The sequence below is a fragment of the Gadus chalcogrammus genome, chromosome 7 (genome assembly GCF_026213295.1).
Source record: "Gadus chalcogrammus isolate NIFS_2021 chromosome 7, NIFS_Gcha_1.0, whole genome shotgun sequence".
NCBI classification, from domain to species: Eukaryota; Metazoa; Chordata; class Actinopteri; order Gadiformes; family Gadidae; genus Gadus; species Gadus chalcogrammus.
In genome coordinates, this window is record NC_079418.1 from 31912375 (window position 1) to 31923380 (window position 11006).

Below are 11006 nucleotides of genomic sequence, written 5' to 3' on the forward strand. Positions count from 1 at the left end.
TTTATTTATATATATTTCTTCCCGGGAACCCGCTTTGACTGAAAGGCTTCAGTCTGCTATGTCGGCGAATTGCGTAGCACCGAGGTGCTTGCTACCACTTTGTCTTGCCTATGGTTGGTTATTGTTAGCATTAACTCTGCGTTGCCCTCTATCGTTGGCTAGCGTTAGCATTAGTGCTGCTTTGCCCTCTATCTTTGGTGAGCGGTAGCACGCTGCTTTGCCCTCTATCGTTGGTTATCATTAGCATTAGCATTAGGGTTGCTTTGCCCGCTATATTTGGCTAGCGTTAGCATTAGGGCTGCTTTGCCCTGTATCGTTGGTTATCATTAGCATTAGGGCTGCTTTGCCCTCTTTCTTTGGTTAGCACTAGCTTTGGCATAAGCGCTACATTGTCTTGTTGATGGTGACAAAAAAAGGTGTGAATGTCAGGCGACGTTGAAGTAAAAAGCTCTTTGTAAAGTAGAAGGCGAGGAAAGTGCACAGGCGTAAAGAAGTAAGACGAATTACGGCCCTGATGCCTTTTCATCGTAAGGAACCTCCTCAGAGGACATGTATGGAACATACATCCCTGATCCCCACCTGGGATTATTAAAGCAGCTCCATGGTGTCTTAATCAGAGCGCTGCTGTGCCGCAGAGTCTATTAGCACCGAGTGTTGAGCACTTTACTGCCTTCCATTATCACCACAAGATGTTAGGTTATCAACGTGTTGTGTGAAGCGCCATTAGCTGAGTGTGTGTTCGTGCGTGTGAATTTGTTGTGTGTTTGTTGTACGCGCATCTGTTGGGAATCCTTGATGGGTCCAACGTCAGCATCTTCTTCCTCAACCATGGAAAGCAAAGAGGGTTTAGGTCTTTTTATGGGCAGGCAGTGAGACACGACCATGACTTGAACACGACTAGTCAGCCAGCTCACACATCCTCCAATGAGACTCGCAGTGAAGTTAGTGGTTTCAGAGGTCACTAAGTCATTAGTGGATTAAACAGTCATTAAGAGGTCATCTCTCCAGGTATGCTCCCCTGAACACTTGGAATCAAACCCCAAACCTTTGGGGTGGTAGTTGCATACCCTATAGCCGCTATCCGGCACTGTTTATAATACTGAAGGTGCGTTGTCTTGGAAACCACCTTGTTTCCCGTCAGGAATGAAAAGCGTGAGCCTTCTCTTATCTTTAACAGTGGAGTGATAATTTGTAGGATCTATACATGTGCGTGTTGTTTTGTTAAAGTGTCAGCTTTAGCTCAACTCCAGTTTAATTAAAGGGCGTGGTTGCGCTGCCTTCTGGCACCCCAGCAGAAGGGCTTCTGACCTTTCCCTGAAGTTTGTCCTTTCTTGGTTCCTGTAGTCTGTGCTGGAGGCGTCAACACCGCTGACAGATGGTTGTGTTTTGATCGGCCGATACCACCGGCAGTTTGGGTTCTAGATTCTGGTGCTGTGCCAAACATGCTACAAACATTCTGTTCGCGTTGAGTTGGCTTTGATTAGCGTTAATCATTTCACGTATAATTTCATTAGTTTTCAGATGAAATGTGGGTTTGAAGAAGACTAAAGTGATGTAAGACTCTCCATATTCCCACCACAACCCTCGAGCCGTTGCGATGCACGAGACATCGCTCTGTGTGTCGTTTGTTTGTGTGTTTTCCCATGAAGTTAATCACACAGCACTCAGCACAACACCCGAGCGGAAAACATAAACACAGGGCAATTTTCAAACCATTTTCATCCTTGATCCTTCAACAACATCCCATCCCGCCGCCTTCCTCCAGCTCAGACAATGCTCCGTGCACACGACACACAGCGCAGCCCTTCCTCTCATCGATCCACCTCCCCTGCTAACGCGCCTCAGCCTCACGCTGCAGACGAACGCGCTCCGACGGCGTCTGATTTCAGAACCTCAACGTGTGCTTCGTTCACAACACACCGACTGTGGGGCGGCAGGTGGCTCAGGAGGTAGAGCGGGTCGGCTGGTCACCGGCAGGTCGCTAGGTCAACCCCCGGCTCCTCCTAGCTAGAGTGTCAAGGTGTCCCTGAGCAAGACGCCTCGCCCTGACTGCTCCTGACGAGCTGGCTGTCGTCTTGCGTGGTTGACACCGCCGTCGGTGTGTGAATGTGTGTGTGAATGTGTGTATGAAGGGGTGGATTAATGTGTGAGTGTGTGTATGAATGGGTGAAAGTGTGCATGAATGGGTGAATGTTATAATGGCTATATTGTAAAGCGCTTTGAGTGGCTAATGGTTAGAAAAGCGCTGTATAAATGTAGTCCATTTACCTTTACTCTTTCACAACAGCAGGAACGATGAGTCAGATCCGGGCGGTGTTCCAGAGACGGGAAGCTTCTCCTCACCTCCGCTTGGTTCTGCTGCTAGCGCGCTGTGCGACCCGCGCACGCATCATCCGCCGCTACGCCCTGGGCACAGCTGAGCTAGCACGCCGCTGAGCTAGCACATCGCTAAACTAGGACGCCGCTGAGCTGGCACAACGCGTTGCTAGCACGCCGCTGAGCTAGCACGCCGCTGAGCTAGCACGTATCATCCGTTGCTACAGCCCTGGGGCGCGGCTGAGCTAACACGCCGCTGAGCTAGCAAACCACTGAGCTACCACACCGCTAAGCTAGAACACAGCTGAGCCGGCACGCCGCGGTGCTAGCACGCCGCTGAGCTAGCACGCCGCTGAGCTAACACGCCGCTGAACTAACACGCCGCTGAGCTAGCACGCCGCTGAGCTAACACGCCGCTGAGCTAACACGCCGCTGAGCTAACACGCCGCTGAGCTAGCACGCCGCTGGGCTAGCACGCCGCTGAGCTAACACGCCGCTGAACTAACACGCCGCTGAGCTAACACGCCGCTGAACTAACACGCCGCTGAGCTAACACGCCGCTGAGCTATCACGCCGCTGAGCTAGCACACCGCCGCGCCGCGCCCACCTTCCTCACTTTGTCTTCTTTACTCTGTGCGGTGGTACAGATTGGCCCCCCCGCTGGGGCCCCGCTCTGCCTTCCTGTTGCAAATTGGGCGGCCCCCCCGCCGTGTTGACTAACATTCCCGGCGCCGCGCCTATGGAAGTCCTGACACCGTTTACCGGAGAGGAGAACACACCCCGGTGCCTCACTACTGGGGCGTGTTCGTGTTTGTTTGGCGCTCGGAGTGTTTCTCTCCCCCGGGCCGGCGGAACCGGCGGCGTGTTAACCGCCAGCCGGGCTGGGGGGGGCCGGGGGGGGGCAACGGGGGGACCGGGAGGTATTGGGACAACCCTTTGACTTGTAGTTGTTGTGTGTGTGTTTGTGTGTGTGTGTGTGTGTGTGTGTGGTGGGGTTGTGGTTGTGTGTGGTTAGGGTGTTTGACTCCCAGCCGAACAGGTTCTGGGTTCGATCCCCGTTGTCAACAGTCAACCTTCAGTTCTCCTAGACCACGACAAGCCAAACTCGTCCCCTCCCTCAGCCTCCCCCACCCCCTCAGCCTCCTTACCCTCAGCCTCAGCCTCCCCCTCCCTCCCCTCCCCCCCCCTCCACTCTACAGTTAAATAGAGGCGTCCATGAGGCCGGTGTACCTTCTTCCGCTAGCTCCGCGGCGGCTACGCTATAACTCACTGTAGGGGATGATGGAGCGGGCCGCTCGGCCTCTCCAGGTGTGTAAGATTAACGGCCCGCGGCTCTGACGCCGCGGCGCGCGGGGCTAGCGCGCCGCGGCGCGCTCAGGGGCGCTCGAGGAGCCAGGTGCGGCACAGGACTCAGCAGAGATATGTCTTAGCTAGCTGTCGCCGCGGGGCTTATGCAACTGCACTCACTGTTGTTGTCGGTGTTGTGGTTGTTGTTCTTTAAGGGGGGCGGCAGGGGGGTTGTTTGTTTGTTTTTGAGCTCTAGAGTGATGTCTGTGTTGAACACATTTTAAATGCTCACGCCTTACAGAAGAGAAGAGAGGAGAGGAGACGACTAGGGAGGGATGGTGAGGGGGTTTGAGATGAGAGGGTGAGGGATGGTTTGAGATGAGAGGGTGAGGGATGTGTTGATGGGTTTGAGATGAGAGGGTGAGGGATGGGTTAGAGATGAGAGGGTGAGGGATGGTTTGAGATGAGAGGGTGAGGGATGGGTTGAGATGAGAGGGTGAGGTATGGTTTGAGATGTGAGGGTGAGGGATGGGTTAGAGATGAGAGGGTGAGGGATGGGTTAGAGATGAGAGGGTGAGGGATGGGTTTGAGATGAGAGGGTGAGGGATGGGGTTGAGATGAGAGGGTGAGGGATGGGGTTGAGATGAGAGGGTGAGGGATGGGTTAGAGATGAGAGGGTGAGGGATGGGTTAGAGATGAGAGGGTGAGGGATGGGTTGAGATGAGAGGGTGAGGGATGGGTTGAGATGAGAGGGTGAGGGATGGGTTGAGATGAGAGGGTGAGGGATGGGTTAGAGATGAGAGGGTGAGGGATGGGTTAGAGATGAGAGGGTGAGGGATGGGTTAGAGGTGAGAGGGTGAGGGATGGGTTAGAGATGAGAGGGTGAGGGATGGGTTAGAGGTGAGAGGGTGAGGGATGGGTTAGAGATGAGAGGGTGAGGGATGGGTTAGAGGTGAGAGGGTGAGGGATGGGTTAGAGATGAGAGGGTGAGGTAAGGTTAGAGATGTGAGGGTGAGGGATGTGTTGATGGGTTTGAGGTGAGAGGGTGAGGGATGGGTTAGAGATGAGAGGGTGAGGTAAGGTTAGAGATGTGAGGGTGAGGGATGTGTTGATGGGTTTGAGGTGAGAGGGTGAGGGATGGGTTGAGATGAGAGATAGTGAGGGACGGGTTAGAGATGAGAGGGTGAGGGATGGGTTGAGATGAGAGATAGTGAGGGACGGGTTAGAGATGAGAGGGTGAGGGGTGTGTTGATGGGTTTGAGGTGAGAGGATGAGGGATGGGTTAGAGATGAGAGGGTGAGGGATGGGTTGATGAGTTTGAGTGCTGAATCATACGAGCTGCAGCAGTGGAATAATCATCAGACAAGGTTAAACATTGTATTGTTAATAATCCATTGTTGGGATTGATTCATATTTCACACTGTCTGGATAACAAACCCAACAAAGGGTTTTGTCACAGAGTCTTTTATAAAGGCAGAAGTATCTTACAGCTTATCCACGAGACCTGAAAACTAAACAGAGCTTTGGAGTTAAGTCCAGAAAATAGTATCCTTTATAATGACGATGATGATAGCATGATTAGGGGTACTTCTACTAGCTACTCTTACTGCTACACTGCTGCTACTACTACTACTACTACCACCAACACTACTACCACTACTACTACTGCTACTAATTCTATTACTACCACTACCACTACCACTACTACTTATATTACTACCACTACTACTACTACTTCTATTACTACCACTACTACTACTACTATTACTTCTACTACTATTACTCCTACTAGGTGATACTCTTACCACCACTACTACTACTACTACTACTACTACTACTACTACAACTAGCTAATACCACTACATTGCCATTACTGATGCTACTACTGTTACTACTACTACTACTACTGCTACTACTACTACTACTGACTATACTACACCTTATGCTATTCATACTTCTACTACTGCGGCTACTAGTACTAACACTGGCAACTGATACTGGTATTACTATTAGGCCTACTAGTACAAAAATACTAAGACTTATAATAAGGTTACAGAATAACATAGGCATGGCATAATAACAGGCATTAGATTAAGTTGAAGTTTCTGAATAATAAAAGTACCTTCGATCAAAAGTGAAATTAGCCCAAAAGTTCCGGGCTGCGTGGATCCGTCTGCAGCGTTGGCAGGTTTCTCTGTACCTCTTCTAGGGCTTCATTATCGCGTCAACTCCTCTTTACCTCCGGAGCTGCTGCCTACATCATGCTAATTCAAACGCTAAGCGATTCATCGGCCAGAAGGGGTCGACTAGCATTATATCGTCTCTGCGCGCCTGTCTATCTGTACCTGAGCTCTGAATACATTAGACGGAGCCCCCGCTCGTCTTTCCCACGCCCGCCTCCTCCCGATGTCTTCGGCTGACAATGAACTGCCAGGTTTGATGTGGAGGTTAACGCTCTGCGAAGAACAAACACCTCTAAATAATAATCACGCTGGATAAACCCCCCTCTACTCCGGCAGCACGGCCGTTTCCCCGGGCCCGTACGGACGGCCGTTCATCCAGAGCAGGGCTGTTTGTACGGCCGCGCGGCGATTAAATCCCACCAAGGCGTCTCGAATCCTCGTCTTTGTGTAAAGACGTCGGGATCGTCGGCGCCGGGGGAGTTTTAAAGCGCGGCTGCGGTGACGGCGCGGGGTTTTACAGGCGTCGGGGCGGTGTTTAAACAGCGCTATCGGGTAAATATGAACCGTCCTTCCTGGCCGGCGACCAGGTGAGAGTGGGGGCCGTGCCTGATGAATAACTCACCGACGGAGATGTTTAATTCATGGGGCGTTCCTCTCGGGGCTGGAGAACCGGCTGATTGGGGCCGTGTTGGAAGTCCCCGAGACTGCGGGGGGATTCTGACACGGGCCTGGGGGTGAGAACACTGGCTCTCTGCCTGAGTGCCCCTGAGCAAGAGCAGAGGAGCTGCTCCTTAACGTGACATTCACCACCTGATACCTGCCGAGATGCAACCTAAATAATGCAGCTCCCACCTCGGAGTATGTGGATGAACGGAGCGAGTAGAACTGGGTAGTAGGCTACATACAAGTAAAATAAAATAAATACGTACTTTCTGATAAATAATGGAAATGTAGATGAATATACCTTAGCTCAATGAAACTAATCAAGTATGACTAGGCAGTACATACAAATACAACACACTAAATACTTACATTCTGGTAAATAAATGGAAAAGTGTATTGAAAAGTAAGAGACTAACAAATTAAGAGGCAAACTTAACTAAATGGTTATTTTAGGTATAGTGTAAAATTAATAAATCAACAAAAAAATAATTGACAAAAACAGCCATTTTAAAGTTGTTCTTCACCGCCACTGGGCTCCTAAAATGGCCCCCGGAGACAGTGGATGAAGGACAGAGCGGTTTCCCGCTCTGTCCTCCCCCCCGTAAACACTGCGGAGAGAACGTTACTTAAGAGAATTAAACGTCCCGGCTGTTGGGTTTGGCCCGCTGCCATGTGACAAGAGGCGAGAGTCAAGTCATGACAAACTTTATTTGTTCAACACGTACCGCGAACGGCAGTGTCTCAAAGAGCCTCGCAAAATGCAATTAAATTGAAGCTGAAGAGCTTAAAAAACAAGCAATGAAACGATAAAAACAACCGATAAACAAAACAATGACATTAAAAAGGATTCAATTGTAGACATAGCGAGAGCACAGATCCACTGGGGAAACAAGATGAGGATGACGACGAACTGAACAACAACACTGACACGTCCTTATCTGTAATCTCCTTAAGGTTACCTTACCTAGCTGATGCTGGGTGCACCTGCAGTGTGACTCATGGTGCTGACTAGCTTTATAAGCCCTACGCTAAAATAAAATGTGAGAATCTAGTTGATGGGCCCTTGTTGCTTCGGCTTCTAACAACATCTATGATTTATTAAGAAATGTTTTCTGGAACACAGAGATGTTTACAAAAACGAGTAAACACACACATACACACACAGACACACACACAGACACAGACACACTCGGTGGAATATGTTAATCAAGCAGATGTTTGTGTGCGTGTGCATGTATAAATTAAGTGTGTGCGTGTGCTACACCCTTGGTGTGTGTGTGTGTGTGTGAGATTGTGTACTTGCTTTTGTGCGTGCGGTCTCCTTCTCTTGTAGGTTATGTGTGCGTGTGAGTGTAAGAGATTCTGTGTGTGTTTGTGTGTGTGTGTGTGTTTGTGTGTGTGTGTGTGTGTTGGCATGCGGTATTCCTCCCAGGTTATGTGTGCGATGTGTGTGTGAGTGCGTATGTATGTGCATGCATGACACTGCTTGTTCATGCTGTCTCCTGGCCTACCATGGCGTGTGTGTGTTCGTGTGTGTGTGTGTGTGTGTGTGTGTGTGTGTGTGTGTGTGTGTGTGTGTGTGTGTGTGCGTGCGTGTGCGTGTGCGTGTGTGTGCTCCCTGCCCCGTGCAGTGAGGACTGGTGCTAAGCTGTAATAACACACCCCACTGGCGTCTGAAATATTCATAGCCAGATAAAGCCGACGGAGGGAGCAGTCACACAGATTCTCCCCCTAATCCCTCTCCTCTCCTCTCCTGGTCACCCTAATCCCCCCCCCCCCCCGCCGCCCCCCTCCACCCCACCTGGTGGACCCCCGACTCCCCCGCTGGGCGGAGGGTAGACCGCCACCGCCCGCCCTGAGCTCTCCACCCCCCCCCCCCCCCTCCTTATCATCCCTCACACACCAGAATCATATCTGTGTGTTTTGTGGATTATGTATAATAGGGGGGCAAAGTGAAGTTGCAGTAATCTGACGTCCACTGTCTGTCCACACTGCGGGGATGTACCCTTCCTAATGTGTGTGCTTTCAGTCAACCTTTTGTCGTTTCTATTCTTATTCATTTGCATATTTGTGTGTGTGTGAGAGGGAGTTTATGTTTGTTTGTATGTGTGTGTGTGTGTGTGTGTGACTGTGTGTGTGTGTGTTTGTGTGTGTGTGTGTGTGTGTGTGACTGTGTGTGTGTGTGTTTGTGTGTGTGTGTGTGTGTGTGTGTGTGTGTGTGTGTGTGTGTGTGTGTGTGTGTGTGTGTGTGTGTGTGTGTGTGTGTGTGTGTGTGTGTGTGTGTGTGTGTGTTTGTGTGTGTGTGTGAGAGTGTCCGTGTGCGTGTGTGTGTCTGTGTGTGTTTACGTTCCTTTGTGCCCTTGATTATGTGTTAGCATGTGTGTGTGTGTGTGCATTATTCTGCAATAGGATTAAAAAGCCAAGCATTACAAGTGACCTCCAAGCTCTTGTGATTGGCTGCTCTGGTTGTTGCTATCCCCAAGCTGATTGGTGCAACACACGGCCCGCTTTTCATTGACATCTTACCCAGCGTGTGGTATTCATTACATGCAGGGTGTGAGTGGGCATGGAGAACACACCACCTATCGGACGTACGACTCAATAGTCTGAATGTCAACAGGACTTTTTCATACGTTTCTATCCAAGCCTCATTATTCATGTTATTTGCATGAATATATGTTTTTTTTGTGTGTTCAGCGTGGCTTTCGAGAGCTGTCCCTTTTCGATCTGATATTATTTGTACGATCTAGTTTAAGCAGTGCTGTTTATGTTGCAGAGATAGTTATTGTGCCACAGATATATTGAGTAACTGAGAGAGAGAGAGAGAGAGAGAGAGAGAGAGAGAGAGAGAGAGAGAGAGAGAGAGGGAGAGAGAGGAGAGAGAGAGAGAGAGAGAGAGAGAGAGAGAGAGAGAGAGGGTTGTTTTTTAACAGAATGCTCGAGGTGATTGACTCATTTGTGTGATGGTAAAGAGGTGAGCCTGTAAAAGCAGAGCGTAGCCCCAGTGGGTATGAAGGTAATTTCTCTCATGAATCACTGCCCGCGTTGTCGTCTGATTGCCTTAAAGTGCGAGAGACTATCTACTACCTATTTTCACTCACTTGGTTACCCGTCGAAAACCGTGAATAATGCCCCGGGTCCCAAAGCGACTTGTTTGAGGAGGTTTCCGTGGACTCGACAAAACCTTACGCAGTCGCCCATCATAAGAAAACTCTTAGAGACGATCAGAACAAACGCTCCTGATCCCGGGTGAGACGCCCGTGTTGGTTTGCGTTAGTGGGGACGGCTGTATCTTGGGTTTCTATGTTTAAAAGCCTATTGGTTGTAACTCTATCTGCTGTACTATGAGGTTTGAGACGTTTATAAGTGTATACATTTACTGTAAGTTCAGATTTCACCCACACCCTGCATAGCCCCCCCCCCCCTACCCCCCCACCCCTCTTATGCACTTATTATCTGTTGTGCGTCCTGGCACTTAAAAACAGTACTTAGCATTGTGCAGCATCTTATCCTAGCTATCTTTGTTGCATACGGCGAATAGGTTAACCTAGCGATTGTTAGTGCTTGGCACTCGGTTCTATCAACATCCTTACTGTACCGAAAGTCATACAGTTTCTCTCTCTTCTGACAAATGTACTTTGTCATTGTAAATCGCTTTTGGATAAAAGCGTCTGCTAATTGCCCTGAATGTCAATGTAAATGTAAATGTGAACCAGGGTGTGTGTCTGGATCTCGGCTGGTGACCGCTGCTCCCTGACCAGGGCAGAAGGGGCGAGGTGTCCTCTGGCTAAACACAGGTCGAACCCAGTAAGCCCAGAGGCCGTCTCTCTGCCGACAGCCTGGTTCTCAGCGCGTCCACCGGACCCCCGGGGAAGAGCCGCGTGTTAGCCCCGGCCCGCGGGGTCTCAGAGCCGGCCTGAGGGTACCTAAGACGGCTCCTCACCCCCCCCCCCCCCGCTCCGCTTCCCTGCTCTGGGTGAGGGCCATCGAGGCGGGAGATGTCCTATCAGGGGGGAGAGCGCGCCACTACAGCGCCTCTACAGAACCAGGGCTCTTGTGGGGAGCTCGTACCCAGAGCTACTCGGCCAGGAATACCGCAGAAGCAAACAAACGCAGCGAGCGTGAAGATTGAAGATTACCTGGAAATTGGCAGGTGAGGCGTCCATGAAGAGGAGAGATGTTGTCTTTATTTTTATTTTTTTAAAGCTGCACCGAATCACAAACAACCTCTGGGCTTGCGTCGGATAATAGCGCAGATAGAGCTAAAGGTTGGCTCCTTCATTCACGACGCGGGGCTTTGAAGGAACGCCGTTGCGTACGGTTATCTGGCGCTGCTTGTCTCGCTGTTTATCAGACGGGTGTACACAAAGCTGAACAGGTTGTCCCCCTTCCTTCCTGTTAACCCGGAGTCGCAGCCGAGTGTGGGCTGCTGGCTGCTTCACCGAGACGCCGCCATACACCGAGAGAACGCGGTTCAGGCTTACGGAGTGTTCGGGTGTTTTCTTGTTTTAAAATCATTTTACATTTGCATGCCATCTCGGAATTTGCATTTAAATA